Here is a 12,698-nt window from a genome sequence, read left to right as displayed (position 1 = left end):
TTAGCAACTTAAATTAAATTAATCGTTACCGCTCCACAAATTATTTTACTTATGTTGTGTTTATATGATCTGTAAGTTTCATCGATTCAAAGTGCTTATTTTTGAAAAAAAATTGTTTCAAAGTAAAATTTTTAAAAATTTAAATTTTGAAAAATATGCTTCTTTTCAAAATAACTTAAAAATTGTTAGAGATACCAAAAATCTCGAAAAACAAAATAGTCAGATTTGCTTTTCTGAATATCATGTATTTTTTTGTTTTTCTGTTAGACAAAAATTGATTAAGATTTGGTGTTTCTAAATTTGCATACATTCGTGATCAGTGACTCGTTCAACCCCTTTAACTACAGCCCTTTCAATAATACGGACTTTGGACCGATGAAACTTACAGATCATATAAACAATATATACATGAGTCAAGAAACTTGTGAAGTCGTAAGGATTAAGTTCATTTAAGATACTAATTAGGGGGTAATTTTCTCGATTTTTTACCAAAACCAAAAGGGACTAACTTTCTTTTGAGCGTAACTTGTTTAATTTTGATGCTAGAAATTTTTTTTATAAAACAAAAATGAAGCTTTTTCTAAACACCTTAAATACGTTGTAATGAGTTTTCCTCGAATTGTGCTTCATTTTTGGTTATTTCACGTTAAAATATTCCATTTGGAATTTAACGAATATGATCCTATTTTTCATTAGCTATAACTCTGCTTCTATATATTATACACCATTTTTTTTTTACAGGCTATATTTTTGCTGAGAATGTTTTTTCGACAAAAATTACTATTTGAGTTATTTGCGAAAAACCGTCTAAAAGCGTGGTTATTTTGTTAAAAAAATGAACATATTCACTGCCAAATAACTCGAAAAATATTGACTTAGTGAAAAATCTCTATAGAACAAAAGTTACTTAAAATTAGCCAGTTTATCCATTTTCTGACTCTCTTTGGACGAATATTGTTTCACCCCCAAGAGGGGGTGAAAACCACCCCCAGGGCAAAAGCACATATCGGCACAATATCACTTTTTTTCTTTGACTTGTTAGCTATGTGTATGCCAAATTTCATGTCAATCCAAGCGGTTCTTTAAAATATAGAGGTTTTGCAATATTTTACCGTTAAAGAACGGACTATAAGTGTAGCTTATGAAACAACTGACATTAGTGATAAAGAAATTCCCAGAAAATACTAACTATCCCAGCCACAACTGCATCAGTTGAACGAAGTTTTTCATTATTAAAATGCATTAAAAGTTTCAAATTAAGAGTTTAAAAGAAATTCGACAAGCGAAATTTAGCCCTATTATTCATTGAAAAAGACTGCATTCAACAATTATCAGAAGTTGATAGGAGAATAGACCTCAAGTATAAATAAATGTCATATTGTTGAAAGTTGTGTGTTGTGGAAAATGCCTCAGAATATAATTTTTTTTTAAATAGAACTCTTCTTTAGGAAACAAAGCCCGGCGCGAGGACTCAAGGCCCGAGCTAGCAATATAGATCAATGGTAGGTCACTAGTCACGAGAAATAGCGGGAATAGAGTGCCTCACGCATTGATCGGGGTAGGATTTAGTGTGTACCCAGGACGTCTCACATAAGCACTTTGCTGATAGAGAGCCCCTATAGCGCATCAGATTGTTATCAGGTGGGAAGTGGCTCGACCCTCGACCCTTAAGAAAATATTTTTATATCCTTATTGAATCGCTTCCCCTTCCGAAAAAGTCACCGCACGCCACTGCGCAATGTCGATGTTAGTGGATTTACTAAATGCGAACATATCGTCCCTTACTCTAAACACAGTCCACTTGTGAGTCTGAAAGTAGTCACCAGACAACTTATTGACGATAGAGGAAATGAAATCAATTTCTTGGAAGATTGATTTCTCAGGAGGGTGAAAGACATTATAAGATTAAAAATACACAGATAATCAATACGTAAGACAAGAACTGAATAACGACTATTTTTTTAATTAGTTTGATGGCTTTGGTAGGGACCAATTAGCCAGACAATTTTTTCTTTAATAACTATAATATTTTTTTTTATTTAAAACTCATCCTTCCTCACGATTGCAATGCTGAAAATATTAATAAGGTAAGATTAATGTGTGCAAATTTTTCTTTTGTTTTCTTTATAATTTAATTTTTACTTATCTTTTTATATGTATAATTTAGTTTGTTTTTTTTCTTCTTATTATTCTTTTTTACTATTTTTTTTTTGTTTATTTTTTGTTGTTTTATATTAATTTTTTTTATATACTTATCTTTTACTTTTTCGGTGCAAATAATATGGTCTTTCAGACGGGTAGGCTTTTGCCAGTTTACGGAATTTGAGGAAAGATGGTACAGATTTTAGTTGTAGGGGGAGATGGTTGTACATTTTTTTTGCGGAATATAATATCGATTTCTTTACTAACTCCGAGGACGAGGTCGGTAAATAGACACCAAACGTAAAATTTCTCGTGAAGTAGTCATGATTACTATGATTAGGTCTTGGTGGAAAGACATGTAGATGTTTACGGATTAAGCAAACAGTTTCTAAAATATACAAAGATGGAAGGGTTAAAATTCCGTGATCTTTGAAGTAACTTCTGGAATGTGTTGTTCTTCTGAGGCCAAACAGATATCTTATTGCTCTTTTTTTGTAATTTGAAAATAACATCGAATTGGGCAGCTGTACCAGAACCCCAAAAAGGAAGACCATAAGGAAGATGTGACTCGAACAAAGAAAAATATGTTATTTTGGATGATGCTAAATTGAGTTCATTCGAAACAGATCTTATAGCATAGCAAGCTGAAGAGAGTTTCTTCCGTAATCGATATGGAGGGACCATTTAAGGTTGCTGTCTAAAAAATGTTGCTATTATTAATTATTTCATTATAGAATTTACCTATGCTTGCACTATTTAATGAACACCCAAGTATAATATAAGTTAAGTCTCCTAGTTCACCACATAAACATGAAGAATCATCAATTAACACTAGAAAGTCGGGCTTAGCTTACCTACCTAGAAAGCCCGAAGGGATCATTTTGGCCCCACGTTCTTTAATCAATTAAAACTCAGTTTAAAGAAATTAAATCTACTCTAGACGATATAATCTGACTTTATTATTTACTTTCATTGTTTGACACATTCGCTACCTATCAAAAACATTCGGAACACCATACAGTTTGCAGTTTTGAATATTTGCCACACAATGTGTTGTTACAGCCGCGGCAATGGTTGGAAGTATGATTTCCTTTACAAAATATTTTCCACTGATATTTTGTCGTTTTTGGATAGTAACAGTGATAGTTCTTGGTAGACCTGGTGTTGCTAGGCGTAGTTCCAGATTTCGGGAGGCAAGGTATGAGACCTATAATTCTTCACACAGCCGAAGATTAAACTTACAAAGACAGAGTCTACTTCCAGTTATTTCTTTATAAATAATCCATGCATTTATTGCTTCCAAGTCAATACTATTATAAAACACGTACATAGGCCATCGTCTTGAAGTTACTTTTGTAGTATAAAGACGCGTCATTTGGTCGTCTACACCCACAATTGTATCTTTGCGTTCACCAACAATTTGATCTTTATTACGTAGATGATCAGTACCAGTATAAGGGTAACCATTTACAATAAACATACCTAAATATAATTTTACCCATCTAACAGAAATTTGAGAGAAAGACTCGTCGAATTTCCCAGAAAACGATAATAACTTACACAGGGCCAATTTGGCCCCTTTAGACTTCTATGGTAGATTTCTTAGAAAAACCATTTAATAAATTTAGTAAATAATATTTTTTGTGTTAAATAAGTCTTTGTATCAAAATATTAAAAGTAATAAAATATGAAATTATTATTGCCTCAAATAAAAAAACTACAATAACTTCAAATCGCAATAGGGGCCAAATTGGCCCCTCCGACTTTCTAGTGTTAAACCAATTTTACATTTTTTATAGGTTGGTGACATTGCATGGTTTGTTCTTATTCGGTTAAGGTAATAATAAAGTTCCTGTTGTTTTGGTTGTGGAACCATCTTAGCCTCGGAATCTGGACTTGACATGATTTGTAATTTAGTCCTGTTCGTTTGCTGTTATACAATTCTTGCCATTTGGTTTTGAGCTGAATTTTAAGTATGGAATTCAAATCGGTATAAGGAATACGCTGATTAATACAATCTCTCTCTAAGTCTGACGCAGATTTTGCAAACTTATCGGAAATTTCGTTCCCTTGAATACCCGAATGTCCTTTTATCCAAACTTTTATCACCTTTCGTTGCGAGCTAAGTATTTCGTAATTGTTCTGTAATATTTCCACTTCTAGATGATTTAAGTTCTTAAACGCACCTATATTTTTTAGTCCCTCGACGGCACTTTTGCTATCTGTAAATATAACACTTTCCGATCGATCAGCCCTAAGTTTATATTTTAGAGCTTCACTTATTGCAAACATTTCTGCCGTATATATCGTTGCCTCATCTGGTAATCTGGTCTCTTCGTGATATTTTGTGGTGTGATCGTAAAAAGTGGCGCCTGTACGAATTTGTTTTGATCCATCGGTGTAAATCTGGCTGCAGTCGGGCCATCGTTGATTAACCGTTTCGAGAAAGTGGTCGTGTTTGTCGATCTCAAATGTCTTGATTTGTTTAGAAAACAGAATATGTGGACGTTCTGAAAATATTGGTTGGATTTTTGATGTGTAAAGTGACAACCTGTATTGAGAAAGAGTGATGTAACTTTCACACCTTAGTGAAGTTTTCTTTTTTAGCCAATACGACTGTGTGAGTACTGAAACTGAAAGTTCATGGATAGGTGTTATATAACTTGCGGATTTTTAAAATGCTTTCGTGATGAACTTGTTACTAATTAGTTACCTTCTCAGTTGTAATGGCGGTTTTACGGCTTCTGCTTCCATAATATGTATTGGAGTTGACTTGAGATATCCAAGACTTATTCTCAAGGCTTTGTTTTTTGGTTTTCTATTTTATCTAAATGCGTTTGTGCAGCTGATCTATACAAATGACTACCATAATCCAGGATTGATCTTTTCATGGTTTTATAAAACAACAAGGCAATATTTGGGTCAGCTCCCCATTTGGTATAACAGAAAGCACTCCGTATGTTAATAGCATTCTCAGACTTTTTAGTTATTTGATGTGTACAGTCTTTCCATAGCAGTTTCCGATATAGATATACTCGTAAGTCTTTCACAACATTTTTTATTTGGAAATTATAAGGTCCCAATTTTACATGATCCTGCTCAATGTTTCGTTTTCGGCTAAATACACACACCTCTGTTTTTTGTTCAGAGAGTGTAAAATTATTTTCATTCAGCCATTCATTAAAGATGTCATAGGTTTTGTTCAATTCATATTCACATGTTTCAAAGTTTTTCCTTGTACAATAAAAAACAATATCAACTACAAATTTTATTGTTCGTATATTTTTGAGTTTAACACTGGCATCCATTGTATATAATATAAACAAAAGTGGACTTAAAATGCTGCCTTGGGGGAGTCCAAGGTTCGTGATTCTAGGTTTGGTTATTTCTTGATTTATTTTTAAATGAATTTTCCTGTTGGTGTACATAAAGTACACGTCATAAAGTTCGCTAATTATTTATGAAATCCAATTGAAATCAGTTTATTCGTTAAAACATTTAGGTTAACGTTATCAAATGCTCCTGTAATATCGTTGAAACCTGCCATAGTCATAAAGTTGCTAGAAAATCCAGCTAAAGTGTCTGTTACTATTACTGTTAATGCCTCCAATGCTGACCTAGATTTTCTGAAACCATATTGTGTGTCAGCAGAATATGTTCTTTCTCTAACCATTGCTCAAGACGATTTTTGATAAGCCTCTCAAAGGTTTCCATTACACATGAAGCTAATGATATGGGTCTATAGGAAGTTGGAATGGCATCCGGTTTATCATATTTTTTTATTGGGATGATGATATTCTCCTTCCAGCTTTCAGGGATTGTTGTTTGTCCTGTCCATATTGCATTACGTATTATTATACTTAAGAGATATTTTTTCTGATTCATTGGCAAATTATAAAGCATGGAATATGAAATATTGTCTATACCAGGAGAGCTATTGTTGGTATGTTTCATACATCGTTCCAGTTCCCACATAATAAATCTATCTCTTAGATTGATCATGTTCCTTGGTATTGACGAAATTTGGTGATCATATAAATCTTGGTTGGTTGGTACCCATGGCGGTGAAATTCTGATAAGAAACTCTTCCATCCAATTAGAATTTGGGTCTATTGGTAGTCTATTTTGGACTTTTCGATTTTTATGAGTTTACCTTTTTCCAAATTTGTGAAATTGGTATATGGTGGTTTAAACTTTCACAGTACTCAATCCATTTTTGCCTTTTTGTGAGTTTGAAAGTGCGTTTGGCAAAAGCGTCCATTTTTTTGAATTCTATTAAATATTTACTATTTGGAGTTCTTTTATATTTGATGAAAGCTATTTTTCTTTGATGAGCAGCTTTGTTACAAGTTTCGTTCCACTAAGGCTTCGGGCAGTGATTACGGTACTTAGTCTGACTAGAAATTTTCTTGGGATGGAGATTTCTGCAGCTTCATTAATCGTAGAAAAGAGTTTACCATAATTCCCAGCTATATCTCTGGATTCAAGAATAGCTACATATAGATTCCAGTTTGCACTTTTTAACTGCCATTTGTTGTGCTCCGTGGATACAGCTACTTGATAATCATCTTCAACTTCGAGTGTAATTAATATGGGTAGGTGATTTGATCCACGTGGTCCCTCTATTGTGGTCCATGTAAAAAATTGTACAATATCGTGAGAGCATAGAGTTTTGCGTCGATTGCGCTTTTACAACTTAAGGGAACTGATGTTGGAGATCCGCTGTTTAGAGAAACAAGGTTACATTCCCATATGTGTCATTAAAATCGCAACCCCAAGAAACATGGTGGGCGTTAAAATCACCTGCTATTACAAAAGGTTGTGGTACATTATCAAAACATTCAGTCCACTCTTGCAGAAATATCTTCTTTCTTGGCTCAATATATAACGAAAATTTATGAATTGTTTTTTTATTAGGTAAAAGCTTAAGAGCAATACCTTTATGAGAAAAATTGACTTTAGTAGTTATTATTATTTCTTTATATAAAATGATTGCTTTAATTAATATAGCTACCCCTCCAAATCCGTCTGGACGGTCTTAACAACTAACATTGTAATTTTTAAAGTTATAATACTTTCCTTGTTTGAACCAGGTTTCAGATAACACTGCAAGAGCAGCATCATACTGTGAAGAAGGAATTCCAAGTTCTCGTTATTTGAAATTGCTGATGGGCAGTTCCATTGAAGTATATTTATTTTTTGTATTGTATCTTCGAATTTAATATGTTTTCTGATGAATCTATATTTAATTGTCTACTAATTATATATTCTAGTTCCGTTTTTGAAATATCATATTTATTGGTTCTCCTAATTGTTGAGATAATGTTTGCCACTAATTCTAAAATAATTTTTATATTTTCTGAACCTAACCCTGAATGATGAGTTGAACATGAGGGTAGAAGCTCAAAACGGGTTGGTGGTGGGATGGACATATTTGGAAAAGTCATGTTTTCATTTGAGATGTTGTTAGTGTTATTTAAACGATTCGCCGTAATAGAAGCATAGGAGTATCTAGGGATTTGTTTAATAGCATCATGATAATTTAAATTTGTTGATTTTCTTTGATTAATTTTTGTCGGTGAAACTCCGGGCAATCTTACAAATTAATAGTGAAATGATCTCCCGTGCAACTGAAACATTTTGGGGATATTTCTTTTTCCGTACACTCTTTTAACCTTTAACTACCCGCGCATCAAGTTATGACATAACTACACGCGTGGCGTACTTTATACGCCACAAGAAAATACACTTAAAAACAGTACACTTAGTTGTTTGTTATAAACCTTACTCGGTATCAGTGAATACTTGGAGTTCCTTCCCAGTAAGCCAATTGGGATTTATAACTGGGATCATGGAATAACTGGATTCGATGATAAATAAAATTACTAATAAAAAATTTTTTGAAATGTGGTTGTTTGCGAGGTTGTTGTTGTTTTGTGGTTGGTATTGTTTGCGAAGAAAAATATATTTTGTGCCATAATGACTGAAAAACAATTGAAATATGTACTTATATTACTACTTATATTAATATAATCGTGGCGTATATTGTCCACCACCGGAAACAACAAATAATAAACTGTCAATTACGATACTCCCAGAACGCTGATTTTAACGAAACTAAAACCAAATTGTAAAGCACATTCCAATGATAGGTTAGAGAGATAAACCAGGTCAAAAATTAAATTTTTAAATATATTTGCAGTATAATTCTTATATCTGGCGTACAAAATACGCCAGCGCGTGTAGTTAAAGGTTAAATTATGATTCTTATTGCATTTGAAACGGGATGAGACTTACATTGCCCCCGATGTGTCCGTAGCGCAAACAATTGAAGCAAAGTAATATTTTTGTTTGTATGTCTCTACCTCTTTATTAACTTTATTGATAATTACATATTTGGTTAATATTTGTGTTTTGAAACTGACAACGCATGATTTAGTTGGCAAACATTCTGTCATTTCATCTTTTGTAACCTTACGATTTATTCTCTTAATATTTAAAACCTCGAAAGGCAAATGATTATCATAAAATTTTATTTTATTTTTGAGATACTCTTCAGAAAATTCCGTCGCAATATCTCTTATTACTCCTTGCCCGATATTAATAAATTTAGGAACATAAACATCTAAATTGTTGTCGATTATTACTTTAGCGTTTTTGTTGCTGACAAGATAATTAGCATTTTTTGTGTCCTTCATTGTTATTCGAATTCTATTGCGACCTATTGTATCTATACTTAAAATTTTATTGTCAAGTTCATGAAAATTTGATAAAATTAAATCCCCGACTTTTAATGAATTTAGCCTACCTTAAAAGTTCGTTTGACTATTTTCAACATAAATATTATAAGGTCCCTGATCGTTTGGTTCATACTTAAATACCTGTTTCTGCCTTTGGGGTTGTAATTGGGAGGTGTTTCCGTCTTTCAAAGGATTAGTTGGCTCGGTAATTGAAGAAATTGGTGTACTTACGTTTTAATTTCCCTGTGTATTGAGTAAACCTGAATCAGTAACTTGCATATTAATATCTTTCGGTTCTGGGGAATCGATCGTAGGATGAGTGGGGGGATCTTTCCCCCCCAGGTTGACACTCATTTTGTGTCCCCCCTCTACTACTGTTACAGTTTGTTTTTATAGAAGTAATTTAACAAGTTTTAATACGAATTTGTTAACTATTAAGCACTCGATATCACCGGCCGATGTACGTAGATACGTGTGATTCTCTCGAATACGAATAACGACTTGGTCAATATAAAAGTAAATTAATACAGAACAAAATAGGGAAAACCTATTAGTACACAAATCGGAAGTGTCTAGGGAATTTTTTATAACATAATAAAATTAATAAAAATAAATTAACGTGGCCATTTAATTTTAATTGAATTTGTACAGTTGTTCATCCTGTAAATTTCTGTGAGTAAAAAATAACGGCAAAAGTGATAACAAATATTTGACAAAGTTTCCAACCGAAGAAGAAAAACTATAGATTTTATACTGCAGTAAATACTCTGTTTAGTTTTAAAAGTTCTTGTTTAGTTGGTGCATTGAATATATTGTTTTTATCATGGAACGATGTCATTTAATTTTAGAGGAGATGAAAATTGCTGTAGGCCTTCTTCAATGCAGTATGCGGCAAACTAATATTCCTGCGCGCATGGGAGTATCTCAAAATGTTTTAAGTCAATTTTGGCGTCGTTTTTGTGTCACTGGAAGTCCAACATAACATCATCTAGAACCTGATCGTGCTACAACTGCAGCTCAAGAGGGGTTTTTAATGATGACCTCTAGAAGGTAACGAACAAGTTACGGCACCTGAATTGGTTAGCGGCTTGCAGCGGGCACACCAGATAACCGTAGACCATGGTATTGTAAGGAATCATCTTTATGAAGCCAAACTCCAGAGGTGAAGGCCACTGAGATGTCTCCCTATCTCCATATGTATCTCCTTACAGCTTATGTATCCTCTACAAATCAGCAGGCATCCGCAGATGTGTAGATGGCGTAATTTGGTCGTCTGTTGGTGGTCCGTTGTTTATGTATCACGTCGGTAGATGCATCTGCAAGGCATCCGATTGTTGTCGGTTTTTCGAGCACAGATCAAAAGGTTTCAGTGCGAACGTCCGAGGCCTGTCCACACATCTGACGACGCATCAGTTTTCGCAGCGAATTCAAAGTGAACGCATGTTTCTTCAGTTTTGTACGTTGGGAATATGTGGCTCAAATGGCTATGAGTTCTGAAGAAACCTTCAAATTCGTAGTGTTGAACTAGCTGTTTTATGTATAGCCAGCATCCACCACCTTCTTCTTTTCCATTATTTGAATGATTCTACTCGCATGTACACTCAAGCTATACCTAGTTGAACGTACTAAAAATGTATATAGCTGCGGCAGATATGGTCATCAACATCTATTTTTTAATGCTCGCGTAGATATTGCGTCTCCCGAAAATTCACACAGACTGAACGACCTACAGATGTGTGGTCAGCTTGTGATGATACATCAGCAGACGCGTCTGCCGTCACGTGTATACATCGGCATGCCGATGTGTAGAGGAGCCATTAGCTGTAAGTCGACACCATTCTACAACCTATCGCTCATCGAGCGGTTGCACGACAATAGATGTCGAGACGTAATAAATCAGGTTAGACGCCATACTTTGTATTAAGTTTGTTTTTATTACCACCATCTTTTGTGACAACCAATTTTTTTAATTCCACTTCTAGTTATTTTTTACATTTCTGAAAGCCATTCTCGACCAATAAAATTATATTCATGACTTCTTTAAGCAAGGTTTTCATACATAGTTTTTCGCGAATCAGTAAAAATGTAGGTTTGCGCTCCAGCCACAATTCTTTTTCGAGTTTGAACACGAACAAACGCGGGTTTTCCACCATTCCTACAATTTTCTCCTTTAAATTATGCACAAATTGTCTGTGTGTGTGGAATCAACGACATGTGACCCGCATATGTGAGGAACATATAAAAAGAGGTAATTTAACGTAAAGTTAATGCGCTCCGCAGAAAACGTTGCCGAAGGGAAAATACTGTAGATTGTGAAAGAACAAACATACTTTTTCAGTTTATTTTAAAGTAAAAATTTTACAATCAATTTTAAAATTAAACAAAACAGCTGTCTAGACATCTTCCCTGTCTCAGCTGATGTATTTTACTATATGTCTGCACTTTGAAATCAACGTGGAAAGCTGTTTATCTCAATTAGTCTTTATAGGCGAAGCAACGAAGCACTAAAAAGCCCAAAACCTAGGAATTTCGTGCAGTAAGATGAATCGTAATGCAACTTTTTGCACTCGATTCGTGAGATTGTCAGGCAATTATCTCCGCCAAAAATTTTTGCACAGAAGAAAATGCATTTTCAAAGTGCATCTCGAAGAGATGGAAAATAAAAAATTTAGAACTCAGGAAGTATTGTTGTTCTGAAGCTATTTTCTTGTGGAATTTTTATAATCATCATCATCATCATCAGTAGCTCGACAACCCTTTTTGCGTCCTGGCTTGTTCTAGGATTTTCCGCCATTCTGTTCTGGTACTTGCTTTGTTCTTCCAGTGGGAAATCTCAAGTGTTTTCAGATCTTTTTCCATGTACCTAAGTTTGGGTCTTCCCTTTGACCTTTTCCCTACTGGTGTTTGCTTCGTTATGTGTTTTGGTGTTGCGGTCTCCAACATTCGTTCAACATGGCCCATCCAGCGCAGACGTCCGATCTTTATGGATATTATGACGTCGGGTTCGTTGTATGCTGCGTATAGTTCAAAATTATATCTTCTGCGCCATACGTAATTTTCTTTCACCCCCTTATATATGTGTCTAAGGATTTTTCGTTCAAACGTACCTAATAAGTTCTCATGGCTTTTCGTCAGTGTCCATGTCTCTGATCCATATATAAGGACCGGTTTTACCAGGGTTTTGTATATTTTGCATTTGGTTTTTCTCGTGATGTTGTTAGATCTTAGATGTTTAATGAGTCCATTATATGTTTTATCAGCAATATGTATTCTTCTCTTAACTTCTTCGCTGACATTGTTATCTGCGGTAACTATTGAACCTAGATATGTAAAATTTTTTACGCTTTCGATGTTATAGTCTCCTATTGTGAGATTCTGTAGGTTTCTTTGGCCTGTCGGTTTGCTGGCCTTCAGGTATTTGGTTTTTATATCATTAATATTTAGGCCACTGTTTTGTGCCGCTCTTTCTATAGCATTGAATGCTTCTATCATTTCTCTTTTGCTTCTAGCTATGATATCAACATCATCTGCAAATGCCAATATTTGTACACTTTTTGTTACTATTGTTCCTCTGGTGTTGACTTTTGACTCTCTAATTATTTTCTCTAATGTGATGTTGAATAGAATACAGGATAGGGCATCTCCCTGTCGTAGGCCCGTTCTAACATGGATTGTATCTGTTAGTGCGTTTTGAATTCGAACCCTGCTTTGTACTTTAAGTGTTTCTTTTACTATATCAATGAGATGAGTTGGAATATTAAACTCTTTCAGGGCGTTGATCAGAAATTCTCGATGGTTACTATCATAGGCACTCTC

This window comes from Diabrotica virgifera, chromosome 4 (genome assembly GCF_917563875.1).
Source record: "Diabrotica virgifera virgifera chromosome 4, PGI_DIABVI_V3a".
Taxonomy (NCBI): domain Eukaryota; kingdom Metazoa; phylum Arthropoda; class Insecta; order Coleoptera; family Chrysomelidae; genus Diabrotica; species Diabrotica virgifera.
This window is presented reverse-complemented; position numbering follows the sequence as displayed.